At 42.3% G+C, this 23,711-nt stretch overlaps 1 long non-coding RNA gene across 1 annotated transcript in view; it reads left to right on the top strand.

Annotated features, from left to right (window-relative positions):
- LOC138297292 (uncharacterized) overlaps nucleotides 1-23,711 on the top strand; it is a 380,784-nt gene that overhangs the window by 245,830 nt on the left and 111,243 nt on the right. The gene's annotated exons all lie outside the window — the stretch shown is intronic.

Below are 23,711 nucleotides of genomic sequence, written 5' to 3'. Positions count from 1 at the left end.
GGTGAGTTCTGATATTATGGGGCTGGACAATTGTCTTTTTCTTTTTACTTAAGGGGTGCTAAACTGGAATTGCTGGGACCGCCAGAGCAGTGAAGATTCTTACCAACTGGATTAATCTGGTATTCAATTTTTCATTGCTTGGGTCAAGGGCTGTTATAACGGCCGACCTGCATGACCAGACTCCTAGGATGTTAAATTCATTCCTCAGTAGTTCCCTTTTCTGGCATCCCAAAACTGGGCAGATACAAACCACGTGGATTAGGATCTCCCTGGTCTGATGACATAATCTACAGACCTGTGTTTGCCATCCTGCCTCTCTTTTCCATTTCTGAAGGAAGTCCAGAGTAGATAGATCTCCCAGCCTCATCCGTAACAGGGCCTGCCTGGGTTTCCCTGCTAATGTGGCAGACAGGATGAGAGGTTCCTTATCCCACACATATTAATTTAGGACTAGCCATCCATGCGATCGGTTCGATAGAGCCTCCATATCGTCTCATCGGCTTAAGATCTTTTCTGAAGGCTAGTGCTGGTAATGTTCTGTCCCACAATTCGCCCAGTTTAGGCCGGGCTATACTTTTTTCCCAGTAATCCTTAAAGTTATTGTTACCCCTCACCAGAGTGATTTCCTACCAGATTAGGTTTGCGAAAGACCCCATGGGAGCAGAGTAAAGTTTATAGCAGCCATTGACAAAAGCTGCTGATCTTGCCAATGATTGCTTTGTTAAGGTAAACTCTAGTCTGACCTGGGCCGGGGATGCCGATCTGGGTAGCTGGAAGACTTGCTTGTAAGATTTCACTAATAACTTATCCAGTATAGCTAACTCCGCCCCCCTCAATATTTCTGTCCCATATGTGAGAGTTGGCAATATTTTTGCTTGCATGATCATGGTCATTGGGTTTAGGGGCCGCCCGAGAATGGATTTGGCGAGGTTACCAGATGTACGGTTCAGAGCTTGTGCCTTCTCTCTTATTGCATTTTTATTCACTGAAAATGGGCCAAAACTGACCCCTAGATATGTATACACTGCTACCGCCTCAATATACTGCCCATTTAAGAACCAGTCAGTTTGCGGTTAAGGGGATTACTTTAGACTTCCCATAGTTAATTTCTAAATCGTTAGCCAGCTCATAACCTCCTAGGTGGTTCAGAAGTTTCTGTAAGTCTACTCTGGAGTTACTGAGCAGTAGCAAGTCATCTGCATAGAGCAGGTTAGATACTTGACGGCCCCCTAGACTTGGTGGATGGCCTGGCTGTTCATCCAATACTGGGGATAAGTCTGATATATACAGAGTAAAGAGAAGCGGTGCTAATACACAACCCTGTTTCAGGCCAACAGTGGTTTTGATTGGCCCACATAGAAACGAGCCATCACCCAGCCAGTTTGATTTTAACTCATGTGTCAGAGTAGAGCATAATGATAGCATTTAATAAATTCACCGGCAGCCCCCACTGCCATAGTTTTAACCATAATTTGTCTCTAGGGAAACAATCAAATGCAGCCTTAAAATCCACAAAGCACATATAAAGGGTTGTCCCTGTGGCCCTTACCCTATTCATTACCAGGCTTAAAGCCATAAGGTTTGTCAACGTGCCCTGTTTTATTGTAAAACCTGTTTGGCTGATAGGGAGCCTCCCCTTGTCCATGGCCCACCGTTCTAAATGCTGCAGGAAGCCTATTGAGAAATATTTTAGGTCTACATCTAAAAGGGTGATTAGGTAGTAGTTGGAAGGTAGGGAGGCCTTCCCTCCCTTGTAAATGGGGTGAATTATTGAGCCTTTCTAACTGGCTGGAGCAGAACCTGTTATTAGAATATGATTAAACATTATGGCAAAAAAGACCACCCATTTTGATGCATGTACTTTAAATAGGGCCTGGGGAAGGCCATTGGGGCCAGGCGCACAGTCTCGGCGTGATTTTTCTATTATCTTAGTTATTTCAAGAGGACTGACTGTGATGGACTCCTCCTGCTCCCTATTATCCTCAGTAACCTCCAATGGGGAGATGTTGGTATCTGTCGCAGATTTTTCTTTAAAGTGGGATTTCAAATAACCGACCCATGCCTCCTCCATCACCTTTGCATTGTCGCCGCTCTGGGACGTTTCTCAATGTTGTTAATCAAACTCCAGAACCGGCTTGAATTTGCCAAGGTTGATGCATAGTGAAGTTTTGCCCATAAGGTCTCCTGTTTTGTTCATCTAAAAAGCCATATGTCCCTCTTTAGCAGTTTCCTTTCTTACCGTAGTTTCTAACGTTGGTTCATCAGTCGGATGTCTCTGTAACAGTACTGGGAGCCTATTTCCTCCCGCTTTCCTCCTTCTTATTGCCCGCGGCATGAGTATGGTCTTTCTATGGCCCGGGGGTGCCCCCCTTGACCCTCACAGAGGTTTGCTTTACAAGGCTTTCAGTGAATGACTCCCATATTGCAACTGCCCTTAGTGGGTCAATGGCCTTCTTTTCAATTTGCCTACAGCGTACTCAGCCTGGGCTATGATCGCAGACTAACTCCATTTTAACCGTTTTAGATTTTCGGAACAGAGTTTCCCCTTAAGGAGTTTTGCTTCTTCTTGGATGGACACTGGGCTCCAAATGGTGGTTATTTGTGGATTATGATCACTTTCTGTGTGATCTTGAATTCTGAAGTCTCTCACAAATCTGAATGGGGGGCATTTACCAAGGTGTAGTTCAAATATGAAACAGCCCTTTCTGTGGCTCTTGTCCAGGGCGGGGGTATGTCAGACGGGAACAACCCATTTAGTGAAAAGAGGCCTGCTAGCTCACAACTCTTGATTAGCTTAGCGCCAACTTTATCCTGCTTTCTCCTAGATGGTAGTTTTTGAATTGGCAGTGGGACCGCTAGTTGTACTTGGTCTCCTGACACTAACCAATAGGCCGAGTTATATGTGTTTATTATGTGAAGCAAATGTTTTAGCAAAACGTCAGCTTCCAACTTTTTCTTTTTGGGGTTAATGTACACATTGATCAGGATCAGAGGGTCCTGTATGTTTTTTGCCCAACTGTCCAAGCGAACCCACAAAAAGGGCTGATCTCCCATATGACCGCCAGATGATTTTTCCTCAAGCTTAGTGTTGATATAAGTTGACAGCCCTCCTTTTGCTCTTCCAAACGTGTTTTGTTTAACCGCAGGAATATTGTACTCTTTGTGACTAATCAGGGAAGGTTCGTTAGTGCCCATGTTTCCTGCAACATTATAATATCGAAGGCGCTCAGGAATTTGCTGATCTCTGCATCTTCCAATTATGATTGTAGGCCCCCTATGTTCCATGAGCAGATGCTTAATGAATCTTGTGTCAAGGATGTTTGATGGGTTGTCATTCAGGCTTCTGGGGGCTAGCACTGTTAGGGCAGTGGAATGCACATCTCCGGAACCAGGCGGGGGCTTTTCATCTGGACAGATGTCATGTGTAATATCACAATGATCACATATCTCCTCTCTCCTGCCTGCTCTTCATCATCACTTGTGCTGCTGCTTGACCAATACCAGGTGTACTTCCAAATATATGCCAATGACATTTAAATCCATTTCAAGCTAAAGAACAACCTAGAGAATCAGGCTAATGATAGTATATGGGAACCACATCTTTGATAGGATAAAGGTGAATTTGGGTATTATTTATGATATGAAGCTTTCTTTCACATCCCAAAACAATACAGCATAGTGGTATGAGGAGTCAATATGGAATGTTTATGTTCCTTTAAAATTCTTCCCCTCTTCCAGGCTGAACATTATCGGTTGGTCCTTCTGAATCCTCTATGGAGTTTTCTAATTTCAGATCCTGTGGATTACACTTTTGTACCCCGTGCGAGTGTTTGGGTGGTGGACACCTGTTTGTCTACCACTAATAATGGTTCTGGTCAGTTTTTCTCTTTCCCTTGAATTTGACTCCAATCTGGCTAGTCAAGCAAATGGTAGGCAGGCCTAGGTGGGTAATGTGTCTGCCAGTGACAGAACAGGCTTCTTCTGAATTCAGGAAGGGTTGGGTGCAGCCCTCAGGCTACCCTTTGAAGTGCAATAAGGGCAGAGCCCCAACTCCTCCCCAACCATCCTTTTATAAAGACCCTCACTTCTCCACACTTATCAGTGTATGAAAAAATACACATCACACCACAGAAGAGACATTAACAGTCAGGTGACCCAGGACAAAGGCAGAAAGGGACATTTTGCTGAGGTAGAAAAATGACAACTTTCGAAAAGTGACATTTTCAAAATAGTAACTTAAAATCTGACTTGACTATTAGGTTGCATTTTAAAATCACATTCCAATGTCCCTTTGAATCATTTTTCTAGCTAATCCCAAAATGAAGTTATGCATTGCAAGGAATGATAGTGTAACTACTTGCTTTTCTTTGAGAGAGCCAGCCTTGCTACAGGGAAAACACCTGAAAGGTGTTCACTGCCAGGACATGGCATAAAACCTAACTACACATGTCCTAATAGTAAAATAGCCTGCATCCTACCCTACAAGCATTTAGGCCTACCTTAGTAGTGACTTATAAGTATAGACATAGAAGGTTTAGGCCTGGAAAAAGGTTTATTTTGCCATGTTGAAATGGCAGTTTAAAACTGCACGCAGAGAAGCTGCAATGGCAGTCCTGAGGCTTGTTTTTCAGTGCTACTTTAGTAAGTGTCTCAAGTGTTGCAGCCCCATTATAGAATTGAATATAAAGGCCCTAGTTACATATATTGCCATATACCAGGGACATTTAGGCAAATTAAATGTGCCAAATTACGTTAGTGCCAATTTAACCTGGTTTAAAGTTTAAAGGGAATACATAGGCACTTTGCTACAGGCAACAATCACAAAGTCATAATGCCAACAAAATTGGTTAAGCTAGGGAAGGCAAGAATCTAGAGGGATGCCATACAAAAATTTTAACTTCCAACAGTCTGAATTTAAACCAGTGCATCAAACTGAACTGTATGCATTTCAGAAGACTACAATTATCACACGACTACAACTCAGCAAAGGGTTCTTTGAAGCAGAGTTCATGAAGGAAAATATCAAACAGTGCTCTTCCTTACTGACCAGCCTCCAGCAAACCTAACAGTGTCCAAAGCTGACTTCTTCTCTCTAAGACACTCTTGAGTAACTGTAAGATTCAGCATTCTATAAACTTCCAACAAAATCAAATATACATAAGTGATTACAATATATATTTTGGGATGTTTGGTATTACCATATTTTGGCTGAAGGACATTTTTAGATCCTCGCCCTCTATTTGCAGTTCTCAGTAGACATATTTATGATCCAAATGTAATGTCGATGTATGGCCAATATTTGACCCAGTACTGTGAAACTCAGACAACTAGCCTTCCACTGTCTGAAAAAAATGCACCCTTGGAGACAATTCCTAGGGTGTCAGGGTCATTAGCTTTTTGTTTTTTAAAAACAAACTACCACTTTGTTAGTCTGTGTTGGGAAAACATAATATTTGGATGCACGGCCACCTGAAATATGGCAACTACCTACCAAGCTTTCAAAGTCTTGAAATGAGCCACTCTGACCGCAGTTCGTCTGAAGACACTGAGATCTGTGCAGGGCCAGCAGAGATCTCAAAATATGGCAGGCAGTAGGCCAGCCAGTTTGGCAGAGGAAGTAGTCTCCTCCAGCCTGACAGATGGCGGACCACTCATCATAGTCTAAATGACGCTTAAACTCTAAATTCCCTAATGGGTTTGTGAATGCTAATATTCAATTACTGCTCTTATCATAATTCGTACTGAATCAAGGTGATTTTAACAAATGCATAAAATATTATTTCCTCTCATGCCAGCAGAATTGCAGAGTGAATATTTTATCTTTAAGTTTATGATATTAGCTCTTAATCCCATTGACAAAGTTTACCATAGTTTTATTTTCTTCCATTTGCTAGACTGAACGCTGTGCAGCTCATTTTCAAATCATTATATTTTGTGTCTGGGCAAATTGTATCTTTAAATAAAATGTTTGTTTACTGTGAAAACCGATGACAGTGCTGCCACTTACAGGATTCCTATTACCTTGCCCATTCCTTTTAGCTACGGCAATGGTACCCACTTAGTACTTAACAGGGCTTTCCTAAGCCAATTAGGGTTCCACAAAGCAAACATGATAAAGGTTTTATTCCTGGTTAAGGAAAACATAAAGAGCACCTTTTGATACAATGAGCATTTGCAGCAAGAGTTTTTAAATCTAAAATCAAAATTGTTGCTTTAGCATATATAAAATCTGTTAGACTTGATGGACTTTGTGTGGTTTTCCCGCAAAGTTTTAGCCTTCTCCCCACCTCTTTGCTGAGATTCATTTTTGTTGACTCTAGACTCTGCACTTTACGATTGCTAACCAGTACTTAAGTGCTTATGTTCTCTTCTTAACACATGTTTAAATTGGCTTACACCCAGATAACACATTTAATTTACATGCAGAGTGATACTACATGTACCCAGAGCCTGTAGGGTAAATGCTATTAGTGGCCCTGCAGCACACATTTTGTCACCTACTTAAATTGCTCTTTAAAACTGGTCAGAGTCATGCCATTGCAACCTGTGTGCAGTTTTAAACTGCCAAACTGACCTGGCAAAATAAGACTTTTGCCACACCTAAACCTCCCTTTTAATACATGTACGTCATCCCTAAGTTAGGCCCTAAACAGCCCATTAGGCATTGTGCAGTGCATTTAAAAAGTTGGACATGTACTTCTAAGTTTTACATGTCATGCTACTGAAAAAGTCACCAATTTATTTTTCACTGCTATGAGGCCTACCTCTCCCTTAAGCTAACGTTGGGATACCTTAATACATCTAATAAGAGCTAACGTATGATTGGGAAAAGGTAGGAATGTCATGTGTGGTCTCTAAAAAATTGTAATTTAAATTGTAATTTAAAATCCTCTTTAGTAGTAAAGTCGGAATGTAAGTCACAATTCTGAAAATGCAACTTTTATAAAGTCGGCATTTTCTTGTCATAACCATTTGGTGCCTGCAGCCTGTGGAATTAGCTGAAGGTGGACGTTATGCATTCCTTCCAGAAAGTGAGCCAAGGGAAACTAGGTATTGGCAGGTATTGGCAGGATGTTACATCCTGCCACAAAGAGAGGGGTAGAGCTGTTTCCTACTCCAGTTAAATTTCAATGAGTTCTCTCCAGTTCTCTCCAGCAGACTCACAAAGGGACATGACACCAGGTTTGTGTCACCCCCAACTCCTTCAAACCATGGCAACAGGAGGAACTTTCCCGACTCAGAAATGGGGTAGTCTAGAAGTTTCCCCACTTCAAAGGCTGGCACCAGGTATACATTTTGAATTCAGACCAGCTGATAAATATGCTCCCATGTAATTGGACAGAAAAAAAAGAAGGACTGCCTTGTTCCTTTGGTTATATTCATGAGGCTGCAAGAGCAACCCTTAGACCCAAGAGAACCTGGGTATAATACAATTGCCATGCAGCAATGGTTCTCAAAGGTGTCATTCAAATTGAAACATATTTGTTTGTGGGGTCAAATAACTTCATGTAGTTAATACTTATGCATCAAAGAATATACAAACAATATAAAAAGACAACCAAAGATAAAATGAAAAACACTTTTAGCTCATCAGTTATCAGTCCATCAAAAACATACAGACAACAGGGAATTAAACAAATAAATCAGTGCAATGGACCCCAGTGTAATGCCCATTACAAAGTAAAACACTGTACAGGTACAAAATACAGCACGGCTAGCTTGCAGGTGACAAACATTCAACTAAAATTCTCAAAACAGTCCAGTAGGTAATGATGCCTTTCACTGATTTATTTGTCACTCATTTGTGTTGATGAAATTTTGACTCATATTAGATTTTAAGAGTCTCAACAGGACCACAGAGTTATAGGGACATCTGAATAATTTCTCAGTGAGAGTGTGGCAATCTGAAACAAAGTACGTAGGGCCTCATTACGAGTTTGGCTGTCTGAAGACTGCCATGATGTAGGTCGCAATGGCAACAGGCTGGCAGAGAAGACCGCCATATTATGACCATGGCATTAATCCCAACAGAATACAGCCAAAGCACTGCCGGCACCGCCAGTGTGGTCTAGCTGCCACGGACAATGGTAGTCACCTGCAGGCCGGTGGAGACCATGTTCTCGCTGCAACGATTACAAGGTTGCACACGACAAGGTTTCCTCCTCAGTCGCACCAACACAGAACCCCAGAAGGAACCAACTGTATAAAAGGAGACACTCACCTTCAGGAAGACATACTCATCTGGAGCCGCCATGGAACCAGAACTACACATTTTCCCGCTGCTCCAGCTTGCCCAATGACTTCAGAATATGCGACGACAGCAACCGCAAACACACACTCTTTCCTGTTATTGTTGTATATTGACCATTTTCGTATACACACACACACACACACACACAACATACATTCGGAAAGTGGGTGAGAAGGCAGCACTTACACATAACTGCACACTAACACACACTGACAGACAGCCACACACACACACTCGCATATAAACAACAAACATGCCACATCCACCACACACATACACACACAAACGTCACAAACACATATTGGTATGCAAGGGAACACCGCACAGGCCTACACTCACACACTACCACACAACACCACAACCATCCACAATCACTTGGCAGGGGCACACAGGGGCCACTACCCAGTGACACATCACCCAGACTTCACAAATTAACACCGACATGCAAAACACACATACAAATGCACAATCATACTACTTACCAATAGACTTACAAAGAATTCTGTGTCCAACATTTCATGCACATAACTCACACACACTCAATGCACACAAAGCCACACAACACACCAACAAACACATCACCACACCAACAACACATGATACCAACACAACTAATCCCTTCAACACACAAATGTACATGACACAGCACAAACCGACCACTTTTGGACAAAATCACTGGACACAACCACACATACTGTCCAGACAACAAATGTAGCCCAAGCAGAACACACACACACACCTACATACACACAACTAGTGTCAGCCAAGAACAACTCTATACCTGGAAAAAAATGCATGAGAAAGATTTAACCAGGAAGCCAACCACTGGTTGGTTCAAGTTATTATTGTAAGTAAACAATATATGTATAACAAAGGCCATAGGCCAGTTCACAACGCAGACATGCTGCATGCACACAGTGCACAGATGTATGCCCCAAACTTGACTCCTGACTGCCATGTACCCTCCACAGGAAGGGGCATTAGTGGGGCAGGCAGGCACCTCAGGGGTTGATCTGGGGGTGTGGAGGGGGAGTTTGGGTTTTGGAGTGGGGCCTTTGGAATCAGATTTGGGAGGGGGGTTTGGGTTTGGTCTTAGGTTTAGGGGAGGGCCAGCTTTTAGGTGGAGGTATAGACTTTTTGGCAGGGCGAGGAGCATGGAAGCTTGCAGGAGGGGGCAGGGGAAGTCTTGGAGGTGGAGGGGCCAGACTTGGGAAGGGACACAGCAAGTTTAGGGGTATTACAGGGTGGGAGAGGAGTAGGGAAAAGGGAAACTCCAAAAGGAAAGCTTTCTTTGACACATGGGGCGGTCATAGGAAAAGGTTTTGGGTGTAGAGGGAGAGGGACTGGTTGTCTGAGGTATTGGTGTAGGAGTCTTAGCTACATGTTTGTGCGAGGTATGCTTGTGAGTGGTGGGTGTCTGTTGGGTGGGTGAGTGTGGGTGTTTATGTGTCTTGGGATGGAAGGGTGGAGGTGATGGGAGATGCCGTGGTGGGTGGGTGTGCTGCATGTAGCTGTGTCTGTGGTCCTGGCGTCTGCAAATGTGGTGACTGGGGTGGATGTCTGAGGGTTTGCTGTCATAATGTCTGTGGGTAAGATAGGTGTAGTGGCTGGATCCTGGAATGTTGGTGTGGTGTCTGCAGGTGTCTCAGGTGTTGTGTCTGTGATGCTGGAGGTGGTGGGGGTGTCAGGGCATGTTGTGACTGTTGATGTGTGTGCAGGTGTATGTTGCTTGTGTGCATGCTTGTGGTGTGTCTTGTGGTGCTTGCGTTTGTCTGAGATACCCTTCGATGTTGAGGTGGATGCATGCTCGTCTGTCTGTGTGCTTTGGCTGGGTCAGGGAAGAGGGGTTTGTGAAGAGGAGGGTGGAGGGGGGACGGGAGGCAAAGGGTGACTGGCGGCCGTCAGTGTGGAGGCAAGATCCTGAAAGGATCTCTGAAGGCCAGCCAGTGCACCATGAATGCCCTCCAGGAATGCCTTGCTGTGCTGGACTTGAGTTGGCAGTCCCTGGATGCCATTTACGATGGTCGATTGACCTACAGAGATCGACCTCAGGAGGTCAATAGCCTCCTCACTGAGGGCAGCAAGGCTGGCAGGGGCAGAGGTTCCTGGAGCAAAGGAGACGCCCACCCTCTTGGGTGAACGGGCATGGCTAACTGGTTGGGGAGCTACAAAGAGGGCTGTGGTAGTAAGGGGGGGTGGTGGACTGAGATGGTGCTGAGGTGGTCCCAGAAGGGTCCGCCACTACCATGAAGTGTCCACTGGAAGAGGATTCCGATGATGAAGATGTGGATCCTGTCTCCCCCGTGGCACTCCCCCACCATCTGGGCCACTGGATCCCTCATGTCGGTGGTATCAGCATTCTGGGTCCCGTGGCCAGCAGCTTCCCCACTCAGCTGTGCCCTGTCTCCTTCACCTGCCGATGCACAGAAAAAGTGAGAGGGCCATCACATTCTTATCATACACATACATTACAACATGCACAACAGTAACAATACATCTATGTCAAATAAAGCCCCAGATTGAAACCATTCAGAGCCCACATCATGTTACAACAAGATAGTTCCAACATTCCCATATGACAAGTCTCACCCACATCATAAGACAACCATCTCACCACTACATCACCATCAAAAGCATCATGCGTAAGATGGATTGGTCACATCTAAAATCTATCCCTATGCAGATCATCACTGTCTATCAACAAATCAGTCTAAAGAAATGCAGTTTACTGACAACACAACATCATGTCTCCTGCCACTACACACTTGCCCAGTCCATCACCATTAGTCATGTTCTACTAAAGTAAACTCATCCCACTTCAAATATGACACAGCATGTTGCTTTCCAAACACGTGCCTTACTTATCATTCTTTATACAATTTACAAAATTGAAAAAACCTCAGATTAAGTCACTAAATATGGCATATCATACAGTGTGCCTCACAAAATGACATAGCATGTCATGTCATTGAAACATCTATCTAAATACTAGGAAATACTAGGAGTATCTGGACCCACTTATCTAACTCATTGACACATAAATAACAATTCTATGTACTGCAATATGGGCCTACTTAGCACTCAGGATACATCCACAGACAACCACAGGGAGCATAGTAACACCATCAATACAATGGACACAATACAATGTGCATGAGGAGCTCAAAGCATTCCATCATACACACTGACTAGAAACCTCTACAAGACCTACATCACTAACAACTGTCCAGACATGTGATTCCTATTAACTTAGTCCAGAACTAACACTTCCACAACTGATTACTTATGTAACCATGAATGACACATACACCTAGAGTCAGAATGACAACATATCCCATAACACCAACATGTGTATGTTGAATGGAACACCTGCTACACCATTAAGTCAGGCATAAATGAGCAGAACTATTACCAAAACTACACAAACAGCCTCAGATTACCAAAGGTGAGTCTGGCAAAAAAGAGGTTTCAACATAACAATAGGCACAAAGTATCAATTAACACATGATGGTGGCACGAAATAGTATTTGTTGCACTCATATAGTGATCTTATTGCCCTGCGTAGCTTGGACGATATACATGGGCTAAGAGATCAGCAGCCTAGCCACTTTCCTTCTCAACAACAAATACATTAGGATAAAAGGTATTTGTGCACAAGTCAATGTAATGTCATGAAATGTCAATGTATTATTGTCACCATGATTTTCACTATGTAGGATATCCACTCTGATAAAACTCCACATTTCCCCAAGTATGAATCTGACTTGACAATGGCAACACCTCCTCAAACCTCATAGGGAGTGTAGGAAGTTGGCAAAACCAAAAGCCTGATTGGGATGACAGCCTCACACGAAGTGTCCATCTATTTCTGGACACAGGATTACTTGGCCCTGTTACTCATCTGCAGACCCAGTGTTGCACACAGAGCTAGATCTAGTGGAATAGGACTGGTGAGAGAGCAAAGAGCTATACAATTAACCATCTGGGTAAATGGACTTGGGAACATTAGGTGGGAAGGATGACACAGCAGTGACAGCAGGATGACATTTCAGTGACAGCAAGTCTGCAAACATTCCCCTCCTCTCAACTCACACTCATTTAAAAATTATCATCTGCATGCATCAACACCTTCACTACTTTAGAATTCAGGTACCCCATCATACACCACACCTTTCACACATTGGTAATGCATTGGACTCACCTGCTCCTCTGGTGCACCTTATAGCTGTTCATACAGGGGGAGGACCTCATCCATGAGCTTATCCAACTCATCAGGGGTGAAGGCAGGGGCCTTATTACCTGCAGGACGTGGCATGATAGCACCCAGAGGCAGTACACAGCAGCTCAGTTAGTGGAGGTCTTGCTGTCAGCAGTGTCAGGAGTCAAGTGAGCAATACCGCAGAAGATGGCGATCACATTTGCCACGTACATGACCGTCACAGCCAGTGGACATCACCATTGGCCCAAGTCTGCCAAAGGCAGCAATGTGTTCCAAAGGCAATTTCCACTGCACTTGTGACCTCCTACCGCCATGACGACTTCTGCTGGCGGATTTAGGTCATTTCCACATATCCAGTACAGTAGGTCTGGCTTCTGCCATTTTTAGCACATTTGAAGTATGGAAGAGTTGTATAATCTGCGTCATAAACTATACCCATGATTGTGCAGTACATCTGTAAGTACTGCCTTCATGTTTAGTTGTCTATTTGTACATCTGTTAAGCAAATGCTGTGTTACTGGAGTGCATGTGATGATAGCAATGTACACCTACTCTGAGGTTCCTATGTGCTTAGAAAATGTAGATATTGTGCAACAATATGTGTAAGATATGTCAAGTCGGTTGGATTTACAAACATATACAATAACAAATTAATCTGTATGTGCAGTTCAATAGTTATTTGAGGGAATGTGCACCAAGCAGGGTGTCATTGGATGCATTATAATGTGCTGTACTGTAGATATTAGAGTTTGTAACCGACCTCGACAGCAGATATGTGTGAGTTGTTTATTTAACTTTACAAGATTTCTGCAAGCTACATGTCACATACTATGTTGACAATTTTTCACATAGTTATCCTGCCATGAGGAGAGGATGACAACCACCAGTGTACCGTCCACTAGTAGACCTGCACACCATGAAGGAGAGACATTGTATCCAGACATATTGGTTGAATCGTCATACTATCATGGATCTTTGTGATCAATTGGAGCCAGATCGGGTGCCTGCCATTCACAATCCCTATAGCATACCTCCCATTGTTCAAGTCTTGTCAGCGCTACACTTCCTGGCCACTGGGTCCTTTCAGAATACAGTGGCCCATACTGCAGGAATGTCTGAGTCCATGTTCAGTCTGGTTTTGAGCGATGTACTGTGTGCATTGTTGAAACACCTGAGCAGCTACATCAAGTTTCCCCAACTTGCAGAATTGGCCTATGTGAAGGCAGAGTTTTATACTATGGGACACATTCCACATGTGGTTGGAGCCATAGATGGCACCCATGTAGCCTTGGTTCCCCCCAGTGCCAATGAACAGGTGAATAGGAACAGAAAAAACTAACACTCCATTAACGTTCAAGTGGTGTGTCTCACAGACCAGTACATTTCACAAGTCAGTGTTAGGTATCCAGGATCAGTCCATGATTCCTTCATCATGAGGAACATCAATGTCCCACTGCTGATGACGTGACGACACACAGAGTGGGCCTGGCTGGTTGGAAAGTTACAATTGAAATGTGTGTTTGCAATGTATGACTTCTGCCATCACAATGATGCCTGTCCCACATATATGCGTGTGTTGTGCTACCAATTTCTCCACAAGTGACTCTGGCTATCCAAACCATCCTTTGTTGTTGTCACCAGTGAGGTTCCCCACCACGCCAGGGGAAGTCTGCTACAATTAGGCCCAAGGGAGGATAAGGCGTGTAGTTGAGTGGACATTTGGGATCCTGAAGGCAAGATTAAGGTGCTTGGACATATCAGGAGGAGCCCTTTTCGCCTCACCCAACAAGGTATCTCAAATAATAGTTGCCTGCTGCATGCTCCACAATCTTGCCCTGAGACGACACATACCATTATTACTAGATGAAGGGGAGTCAGCAGAACCTGTGGGTGGAAATGCAGATTTGCCAAGTGATGAAGAGCCAGAGGAAGATGAAGCAGGAGACTCTAGAGCAGATCTCATCAATCAGTACTTCAACTAAAAGGTATGTGAAGTAGACTTAATGTTGTGATATAATTTTGCAACCTGAAGTAGATGAGTAGCATGTCACCTCCTTTCTTGCATCATCTGTTGGGTTGTCGATAGCTCTAATGCCTATGAGTGAGTTGTGCATGCAAACTGAAAATATATATTGTGTACAGGACAGAGTGGTCTATTTTATCATGTATTGTGGCAGATGCAAAGTTAAACTTATGGACATGACTTCTCTGATTTGAGAAGTGTATTCTGCTATGTCCCATCCCTTTTCTCTTTCAATCACAGATTTGCCTAGATCCTTTTTGGCTCATCAACCTTGGCAAATAACAGACAGTTGCAGAAGCAGATGGGAATTTCAGACAGACATGAAAAGTGTACATGGCTGACACCAGTCTTGATTATGTGGAGTGTAACTAACATTGTTAGACTGTCAGGACACTGGGGTGGAAAGGTGTTTTCCCATCAAGTTCACCTGTAGGGTACAGTCATTTGTGTCTGGATATGTGTCTGGCTCATGTGTAAATGTAGGACCATAGGCACTCCCATCACAATGGTTTCAGTTGTATGTAATCTACCTTGAACCTAGCTGTCAGTGTGTTCCTACTTTGCAGACCAATGTGCATATCACTGTGGTCTGACATAGGTGAGTGACAAGCCTACAGGTATGTGGCCAATGTAGTGAAAGGTTCCAGGACTGGGAACATCAGTACTGATCTCTGTCTGTACCATGGGATATGTATATTTTGAAGCAATGGTATGGGTATGTGATAAAGCTTTACCAGGTGATACAAAGAACCAATCTGTGTGCCTCCTGTCTTGTTGGTAGAGTAACATGATCCAAACTTCTGTATTGTGTGGTTTAGCATTGTGTTATACCTTAGCAAACATCCTGATGCTACTCTCAGTCATTCTCTTTGTGCTGTTAGCATATTTATCACTGATTGTGCGTAGTTGTAGTTTACAAACGTTTTGGAATCTGTCCTGTTATAATCTGAGTGTAATGAGTCTCCTGCTGATTGAGTCCATGCTTGATGTCCATAACAATGGGTGTACAATGCAGAGAGACATGACCATACTAGAGCTGGCATGCATAATACTGCACATGAATGATAAATGAGACATACACAGGATCTGTGTTTAAGTGTGATTTATTGTGGGAATTTAACCAACATATGTGACCATTAACGTAAAAAACACACACAAAAAATAGTGGGAGGTTCATTCATGGTGGATGAAATCATCAGGGTAGCTGCTACACCATTTGGAAACACAGGTCCAGTGACCTTGGAAAATGGGGATTGGTTACAGAACAGTCAACAGGGTGTATCTGTGACACACAAGGGGAACAAGTCAGGAGAGGTTTACTTCCATGCAGTGGGTTTGGTCTTGGCATCTGCTCCTGCTGGATGTCTGGGTGGACGTCCACGTTTGTGGGGGGGTGTTCTTCAGCTACAGAGGTTGGGGTGTCTGAGGCATGTCCTTTCCCTGGCAGGGCCTCTATTCAACTAGCAGCCGCCGATTTAAAAGGGCCTGATGTTTCATTGCTAGTTGAAGGAGCCAGATGTTGGGTACAAGACCTACTAGTGCGTTATTCATGTCTCTCAGCACCCCTGCAATGGAACCCAAGTGGGCATTTTGTGCCTGCCACTCCTGCATTACTTCTTGGTGGTTGTCCCTATGCAGCTGTTTGATTTCCCCCATCATAGAAATAATTTGGCCCATCATCCCTTGGGGACTTTGGTAGGCTTGCATGATTTGGGAAATAGTGTCTTGGTCAGTATTGTCCCTGTGAGACCTCATCCTCTGGCCCACAGCAGCCCTCCCACACACCTTACCCCCACATGCCTGTGCCCCTGGCACAGTGTGCCCACTCCCAGTGGTGGCAGGTCCATCATTGTCATGGGTGGCAAGGTGAGACTCAGATACCTGTACTGTGGGGCACACAATGGATGTAACAGTCCTTGGTGAATGGTTACTAGTGATGTAGATGCATCAGGACTGGGAGGAATTGATGTGGGCAGGGTGAGGTTGATGGTTGTTGACTGACCAGGTGTCCCAGATGGGCCAGGTTCTTCATCAGTGTCCAGACATCCAGGAGTGTTGTTCTTACTGAGGCCTTCATCCAGAGGGGAAGTGCCAGTATCTAGTATCTTCTCCATGGTCACAATGGCACGGTTACCTGTGGAGAGAGTGAAACATAAACTTCAGGTTAAAATGGGGATATTGTAGCAGTTGTGTGAGATGCAGACAGTGCCTTAACATGATCCCCAGCAATGAAAATGACAGCTGCTGCACAATCTTAATACAACATGAATCTCTGTTACTTCAATTCCATGCACCATGGTTTATGCTGTTAAACTATGTTGGTAGTGGTTTTACTGCTGATGGCATCTGATATAGCCTGATTATTGACATGGATATTCACCTCTGTTACATAGCTAACTCTCTGGCATGACAGAGGGCACAAATAAGAGCTGTACAATGCATATTGGTGTCCTTCTAGGAACACAGTATGTGAGTAAACAATGGACATTTACCTGTATCTGTATGTATTGTATGTGCATCCACTCGGCCATCTGACTTTCCAAACCAGGTGAGTATATTTCTAGCTTGGGATCTTTAATCAGTGGCCATTATGTATTGCCACTCAGCTATAGCTGTGTTTTGCTTGGAATGCTAGTGTGAGTGAGCCATTGTATTGCTATCATTACCATGTACTGTTCCACGGTGAAACAATCAAGATGGGTTACATAGAATATTAGTTTAATATGCATGACAAGTTATATTTGTTGCAGTATACTGGTTTTAAAAATGTTGGGATATTGCATTCTGGGAGTTGTTGTGCTATAATTAGCCAGTACTTCAAGTGCCATTTCCAAGGGTTGGGGGGCCAGATGCGTTTAGTGGACATGTGGCATGCCAGAGGTCATTAGGAGAGAGTTGTAGTGGGTGGTGTGTAAATTGTGGTGGGTATAGGTGGTGAGGGAGCATGCAGGACAAGACAATTGTGTGACATGAATGTTGTTTGTACTTACCAGACTCCACTCCTCCAGGTATTGCTGTCAGGCCCTCAGGATGCAGGATGTTTTGGACCCTTTCCTCCCAAGATGTGAAAGTAGGGGGAGGAGGTGGGGGGGGCTACTGCCAGTCCTCAGTATCGCTAGCTGGTGTTTGGATGCCATGGACCATACCTTCAGTGGAAGACAATTAATTTCAAGTTATTTCCAAACAAAATATTCACAAAGGGCTTTTGCGGTCCTCTGCTCATTTAAAGCTGTGAATAGGCAATGACCAAAGTGGCAGTAAGGCAGGGCTTACATGAGATCTAGCTAAACTAGCCAATGTTCCAACAGATCAGGCAGAGCAGGAACAGTCTCTATAAAAGGATGTGAGTGTCACAAGAAAACTGCCTTACTGTTAGAGGCCTGCCTTGTTCTCAAGAGGACTGCCTTACCGATTAAAGCCTGCCTTGTTCTTCAGAGGACTGCCCGGCTGCTTGAGGCCTGCCTTGTTCCCCAGAGGACTGCCCGGCTTCTTGAGACCTACCTTGTTCTTCACAGTACTTACTTGCTGCTTGAGGCCTCCCCTGCTCTCTGAGAAGCAGGACTTTGCCTGCTCCCCTTCATCCGAGGCTAACCTGAGCCGAAGAGTCTGTTGGCTAACCTCCTGTTCTGACCTACTGGGACAAAACAAGCTCCAGAGATCTCCCTGCAACTTCCCAGCTGGCCTGCTGCAACTGGACTTGTATAGACATTCAATTGGGCTTGCTCGAGCCCTGCTGGCCTTTGATGGAGTGAGTTCCTGATCCCCAAGAGGTGCCTCCCCTGTCCTGGACCATTGGCTGTCATCAGTGGAGCTCCTTCTAAAAAATCCGGAAGTTTTGAACACTGTGCGACTTTGAGATGGTAACTTTTTCAGCAGGACTAACCTGGTCCCTATGTTCGGCACTTGTGAGTTAGCCCTGGTTTAGCATAACCAGATACCTACAGTTAGCTCTTTCGGGTGCTTGGTGCTATTTTTACTTGAACCTTTAAAATTGCATATCTCCGGTTCTATTATATGGATTTTTGTTGTTTCAGTCTCATTTTATTTATTAAATGTACTCAATTTTTCTAAATTGGTGTGGGGTATCTCTTCTATTGTGTTTTCACTTCATTACTGTGTGTATGCTCCTTAATACAGTGCCTCTAAGTTAAGCCTGACTGCTTTTGTGCCACACCACTAGAGAGTTAGGCACAGATTACTTTAGTGATTTTTGTAGTTCACTCTGACAAGGATTGAGGTTGTTTCTTTAGAAGGGTTTTCATGACCCAATTTCATTAAAAAAGGTTAATGTTCATATTTACATAGAAAAACAAAGGAGGACTGTTAAAATGTCTTCAGCTAGTACACCACATAAATAACGTTATAATAACGGGCAAGAACTGTTAAATTCTTTCATTCTTGTTTTATCAGCAGACTCATTTACCAATTTTATGAGGAATTAGCCTTCTGTTTCGCCTATAAAGTTTCCAACATGTTCAAAGCTCTTAACTAACTAATTAATTCATTAATGCATCATATTGAAGAGGTGACCCATGTGCCCTTCTTGGTCCGTGAAGATGTGTCAAGAACGTTCTCTCTCTCTCTCAGTGGCATTCTGGATATGCTGGCAGGGATCAATAGTGCAAACTTCTCATACAAACATTACCACCTAGTATGTTAATGAATGTGTAATTATTCTGGGAGCCAATTTTCTCATCTACTACAGCTACTACAAAGCCTTCTTCAGCACTGGTACGGTATCCTTGCACTACAGTGCAGTGCAGGGCGGAAACTCACCAGTGCCAGCTATTTCCCCAAATACATCTTGAAATATCATGCTGCTTGTTGCACAGGAGATGTTCACAAATCCTTCCTCGAAGTACTACCTAGGCATTGAATGTAGGATGTCCTATTAATAAAGGTACACCTTTGATCGTAACTAGAAAATAATACACCCACCAAAAAGCCTGCACTTTGCTTTCATTGGGTAAGCTTGCATGGGAACGCGTATGCTTCTTCTTAGAGCCTTCAGTGTTTCTGTTTCCATACATGAAAACACTATAAAAAATAATTAATTCTGCTTACCAAATTCCACTCACCAGTAGTGAGCAGAGTAAATACCCTCTTCAAAGTGGTTAACAAAAACAGCACCAAATCTGAAAGTTTGGCCCCTAGGATAATTCTATACCGAAAGTGATTTACAGATTATATACACAGCATGGCTGTGTACCGTTCATGGGTCAGATACTGCAAAGTTTGGAGAAAAGACCACAATGAACTTTTCCAATTTGAGATTAAGAAAATATATGTATCTCTCTATATTCTCTCTCTCTCCTACTCATTAAGTTAAATCATCCTTTCTCTCAGAACTCTTCTTGGAGAAATCTCCACCTTAAAACTCTTCCTCAGCAGTAATTTCTCTCGTTGCAGCGCGTGTATTAACAAGCATTGGCAAAGTCTTTATTAACTATCAGCTTTGCCACTGTTTTTAGCCATTCTGCACAGCATTACAATGTTCTGCAGCATGGTCAAAGTAAATAAAAATGTTTTTGACTCTGCTGACTGCATCGTTTTGTGGACGCACGCACCACACATGCGCGGCTTCAAAATGATATGTGCTTTTTTTCCTTTTGAGATAACAATTTGAGTTGGACTGGTAACCCAAAAAAAATGAAATGGGCAGGAGTTTTTTTTTTCTTTAAAGCGGTGGGTGGGGGGAGTTATGATGATGAATCCACTAGCGTATTCCCTAAAAAAGTAAAAAATACATTCAGATTCAAGCTTTTTTGGAAATATCCTCTACAAATGATTCTAATAGTTGCTGCTCCTTTCAAAGTTCACAAAATTCAAAATTATCCTGTCAACTTTTGTTGTAAATAAGCCTTTTTTGGGTGTTTGGACAAAATATCAAATGAAAAATATCTTGATACGAAAATATTGTGTCAAGGATATTGGGATGTCAAAATAGTCGACAGCAATGCCAAAGGTAAAAATACTGTTTTAATTGTTGTTTTTAATATCGTTGAAAAAAATATCAGTTTAGAAAATATTGTTGTAATATTGTTTGGGTTATTTTGTATGTAATTTACTGTACTATTTGATTGTTTTATTTTATGTTTTAGTAAGCTAATGTATTAATTATGAAATTGTTGACGTTGATGTTTTTAATATTGTATACAAATAATAGTAATTTTTTGTTTTGCAGTGGGATATTGGGTTTTTGGGAGATAAGGGTGGGGAGATGTTTATGGATATTTTAATGTACATTTAGGGCCTCATTACTGTAACTGTATTTGTATTTATATAGCGCTTACTACCCCTACTATTAGTATTAGTATGAGTTAATTTGAGCAGAGGATATGTGAGTTTGTCAGTTGGATTGACTAGAGTAATGGAGGGCCAGAGGGGGGAAGAATCCAGAAGTGTTAATTGGGAGTTTATAGTAATAGGATGACGCTTGGGATGAGTAAGAGATGGAGGAGGGAGGAGTTTATGAGAGAGTACATTTTACTTTATTTATTATTTAAATATTTATTTTTTTAAATGTATTTATTATTTAATTTTATTTATTTGTATTTATTTTTTCTCTAGTACAGTAGGACTAGAGTAATAAATAAATAGATATGTAAATACATAATGAGAGAATATCTGTGTAAAGAATTTAACAATGGGTATAATAATATGAGACGTACAGTTGTATTGTATATACACAGACTTTCAAGAATTGCAATATTTGATGTTAATTAATAAGTGTACTTTTCTAACATTTATTTATCTTTCCTCAATTTTTCAAAAATGCTTTTTCGAAATGATTGCAGTTAAATAGATCATATAACATTCGCTCATTGTGATATAAAAAAGAAAGCAGGGACTCATAAGTATCTAATATAACAACTTATCTAAGAGCTATGTACATATATAGGTAAATTCCAACACATATACATATTCACACATGCACAGACATGAATACACACACTTATATATATTTAACTGTGAGTAAATATACATATGTTAAACTGGCTTAAATAGTATGTGTATAATTTATTATTATGAAATAGTAACTATACATATTTATTAAAGAACTATGCGTATCTAGAATATACACGTAATCAGATTATAAATATTTATCAACACAGGCATATACAGTCCAATGCTGTTTGCATATGGTGGTTATGAAGGAAAGAGCCAACTCTTGAGTAGTCCTCTGGACACAAGGTAGTTATCCGTGGATCTTGTATTTGGGGGTAATGAATTACATAGTTTGGCTGCTTGAAGAGAGAAGGATGTACCACCTATTGTCTTTTTCTTGAATGGTGGTGTTTTAGGGTGGGGTGCCAATCTTGAGCAGATGTTTCTTTGTTGAATGTATTTGGTTATTTTATTTCTGATGAAAAGCGGTCCTGTTTCATGTATAGCTTTGTGGGTAGTACAAAGCAGCTTGAAGGCGGATATTCTGGCAACCGGCAACCAGTGTAGTGCTCTCAAGGCAGGGGAGATGTGGGCTTGTTGCCTTACATGTAATAGTAGCCTGATAGCCGAGTTCTGAATATGCCATTGGCATAATCCAGTTTAAATAGACATGAGAGATAGTAGCCTGCACCTTGTGTGGAAATCTGAGGTGTGGAAGATGCGCTGCAGAGTTTTCAAGATGATGAAGCTTGATCGTGCTAATTTGTCCACTTGGGCATTCATTGTTAACCTGGAGTCCATGGTAATTTCAAGGTTTTAACATCCTTGGATACTTGAGGAAGTGATTCCAGACCGCCAGGGCAGGTGCACAGAGGGTCATAATTTTTCGAGTTTCCACATGTGAGTATTTCCGTTTTGGAAGCATTTAGTTTGAGATGGCTCCAAATCATCCACTGATCAATGTCTCTGAGGCAACTGAAGATTTGTGAGTTTTCAACGTATTTGGGGCATTCCAATTTCAGTAGTATTTGTGTGTCATCTGCATAATTGTAGCATGGGAGTTGAATTTCATTGATTAATTTTGGTAATGACATCTTTTAGATTTTGAAAAGCATAGGTGAGATGATTGATCTTTGGGGGGCCCTGCTTTTGTGAGGTAGGGTTTGGACAAGAAGGGGGAAGAATAGATAATATTAGTTCTATTTTGAAGGTAGGATGTAATCCAGTCGAAAGCAGTCCCTTCTATGCTAGCTTCTTGGAGTCTTTGAATTAGGGTGTTATAGTCAACAGAATCAAAGCCAGCTGAGAGGTCCAAAAGAAGTAGGGGTCATGCAGGTCTAGGTTTGTTTTCTTTAGTAACGGATGTATGTATGCCTTTTTCAGGTCTTCAGAAAAAATACATGTAGTAAAAGAGGTATTGATGATTCTTCTTACAGGTGTGGCAGCAGAAGTAGATAAAAGAATGTTCTTGAAGATGTGTGTTGGACAAAGGTCAGAAGGGCAGACGAAAGGCCTGCTTGCTTTGATCAAATCCATAAATTCACCTTGTGATATTTGTTTGAAGGAGTGCAGAGGCTGGGTTGGTTTACTCATGAGAGGGGGGATTTTAGGAAACAGTTTGATGCTGATGGTTTTCTTCTGTTTTAAGTAGGAACCCAATGTGTGTGCCTTGGTTGTGTCCTGAATTGCCAGTTTGTTTGTGAAATCTTGAGTAGTGGGTGGCTTCCTTCCATGCATTTAGGTTTTTGAAATTCATTGAGAATTTAATATAATTCTTTAGTTGCAAATTTAGCATTTTGAATTCTGTCTGAGTAGTACAGTAGTTTTTAGATTTTTTGATTGATGATTTGTATATTCTGTCAAGTTTGTGTAGCTGAAGTTTGTCTTGAATGTGGTTTGTTTTGTGCCAGGTCCTTTGCAGCCTTCTGATTTGTTGCTTTATTTTTTTAAGTTCTGTGTTTTTCCAAGGTGTTGGTTTTCTTTTGTCCTGTTTAGTTTTTCTGAGTGGTATTAGGATATTGAAAGCTTCCAGTAGCAAATTAAAATTTTGGAACAGAACTTATTGTGTCTAAATCTATGTTGGCTGTTAGTTGTGTTTCTAAGACTTCAAAATTGAGTTTGCTCCATGGTCGTTATATGTATGTATGTATGTATGTATGTATGTATGTATGTAAGGTGCTATGGCGTGTGTTGATTTGTGGTGTTTTATGTCAGAAAGTTAGCAAATGGTGGTCTGACATGGGACTGGTGTGATGCTTTGAACGTTAACTAGTTCAGGGTTTGCACAAATGACTTCTAGGATGTGCCCAGCGATGTGTGGGGGATTGTGT

This window comes from Pleurodeles waltl, chromosome 5, assembly GCF_031143425.1.
Source record: "Pleurodeles waltl isolate 20211129_DDA chromosome 5, aPleWal1.hap1.20221129, whole genome shotgun sequence".
In the NCBI taxonomy this organism is placed as follows: domain Eukaryota; kingdom Metazoa; phylum Chordata; class Amphibia; order Caudata; family Salamandridae; genus Pleurodeles; species Pleurodeles waltl.
This window is presented reverse-complemented; position numbering and strand designations above follow the sequence as displayed.